A 2,223-nucleotide genomic window follows, 5' to 3' on the forward strand; every position below is an offset into this window, starting at 1 on the left:
TTAAAATACTGGAATGATATTATAAACACTATTTTAAAAAATTATGTGTTGAATTTTAGGATTATATGATTTACACTTGATCTTAGCCAAAAGGCCAAGAAGCGATAGGATTATATGATTTAAACTGAAGGAAAATAATAAGTAAAACCAGAACTGATAAACTTTAGGCAAATATTTCTTTACTTCAAGAAATATTATTTCTAAATAACCTAAAATTAATTAAATAGAATATGAAAAATGTGGAGTTTGGAATTCATATTGTTAAGAGTACAACACATTCTATTAATATAACCATAATTTCCATAGTTGTCTTAGTTCTATGTATAAATTCAATATTCAAGTCTAATCTGTTCCTTCATTTGAGTTCATCTTTTGGTTGACTGGACTTTGCCACTCAAGAGTTTTTTGTTTTGTCTTTACAGGAGTCCAAGCGTGCTGTATTTCATAAGTTCATGTACACTGAGAATATGCCTGTTGCCCTTACACTAAAAAGACAGCTGGACTACATTAGAGATTCTTGGGGCAAACTTTCTTTCCCTTAGAACTTTGTACATGATATTCTATGATCCTCTGGCAATGGCAATCACTGTGAAAAGGCTGATGCCAGTCTAGTATTTTTCTCATAATGATTTTCTATTTCTTTTGAGTGTCTCCAAAGCCTTATTTTTCTCATCCTTAAGGTATGGTAACTTTACCAGCATCTGTCTTGGTATTGATCATTCTGCATAGTTTTTCTGGGATCTTGTATGCCCCATTCATCTGCTGACATAGAGCTTTAGATTAGAAAATTTTCCCTTTATTTACATATCTTTTAATATTCTCTTTAATCCATTTGTTCTATTCTCTTTTTCAGGAATACCAATTTTGCATCTCTTTTTCTTTTCCACATGTATCATCTTCTTTACAATAATTTTTTAAAATATTAAACACCTTTATTGAAAGGTTCTGCAAAATGAGTTCTTTCTCTATCAGCTCCAATACTTTCATAGTAAGTCCCTTTTTACACCTCATTATGTTACATATGCCAAAAACACCTAATACACTTTGTGCCAAATTTTGGGAACTTTCTCTGGGTACAATGCAATGAAATACTATGAAGAGCTTATATTCTTAACAGCTCTACTGTGACCCCAAACTGGTCTAATCTATGTAAATATATTTTACTGTTACACCAGGACACCAAATCTCAAGAGATAAGTGACTTTCCAGAAGTCACACTGCCAAAAAGTTACACTCTTGGTTCAGCTATTCAAAGGTGATGAAACTTGAGTTACCACCTAACCCATTTCTTTATCTGTAAAGTGGGAGAACAGAATCTACCTTGGTTGTGAGAATTATATGAAAAGATGAACATGAAGCATCTGCTACATTGCCCTGTCACCCCCAGCATTGTCCTACTGCTCTAACTCCTGTGGCAGTTGCTAGAAGTTGCTATAAGTTAGTAAGAATATTTGACCTTATTAGAGGTACTTTCCTAAAATAATTTTTAGATCATTCTTTTTCTATTTTGCTTTGTGTGATTTCCTGCAGCTTATCCACTATACAGTCAGTCGATTTAATAAATATTTGTTAGAGTGAGTGTTAGGCACAATTCTCAGGCACTGGAAATATAGTAGCAAACTAAAGAGACAAAAATTCAGGCTTTTCAAGTTCAGAGACAGAAAAAAAAATAGAACTTACCAGGGACGTAAGGAAGAGAGAAGGGGGAGTTAGTGTTTAATGGGTACAGAGTTTATGTCAAGGAAGAAAAGGTTTGGGGCATACATAGTAATCACTGCATTGTGAATGTATTTATTGCCAATGAAATATACACTTACAAATGATTAGAAAGATGAATGTTACATATATTTTACCACAATAAAAATAAATAAAAATTTTTAAAAGGGTGTAGGAAGAAAAATAACCTAAGTCTGATAGGAGACAATGAACTACGAATCTAGTGGCAATTAAAATGAAAAGACTGAGGGGAAAAACCCAAAACCAACAAAACAAAACAAAACAATTCACCCTTCATATTATTTAAGTTCTAGTGGACTGTAATATCCATGACTTCATGGTTCTTTGTTGTTAATTATTTTTAGTTTGTTTCTAATATAGGGCTTTCATTTTTATAGCATTTTTTGTTTCTCTCTTTTATTTTTCTGAGTTCACCTAACTCACTTTTTCTTCTCCCTTTACTGTTTTTCTTATTTAAGTACTTTCTCTCAATCTCTCTCTTTCTCC

General features: G+C 32.3%; 1 protein-coding gene across 1 annotated transcript in view; it reads right to left on the minus strand.

The window, feature by feature from the left end:
- CCDC14 (coiled-coil domain containing 14) overlaps positions 1 to 2,223 on the minus strand; it is a 64,789-nt gene that overhangs the window by 15,401 nt on the left and 47,165 nt on the right. The gene's annotated exons all lie outside the window — the stretch shown is intronic.

Source organism: Propithecus coquereli, unplaced genomic scaffold (assembly GCF_000956105.1).
Source record: "Propithecus coquereli isolate 6110/MARCELLA unplaced genomic scaffold, Pcoq_1.0 Scaffold10, whole genome shotgun sequence".
Lineage (NCBI taxonomy): Eukaryota > Metazoa > Chordata > Mammalia > Primates > Indriidae > Propithecus > Propithecus coquereli.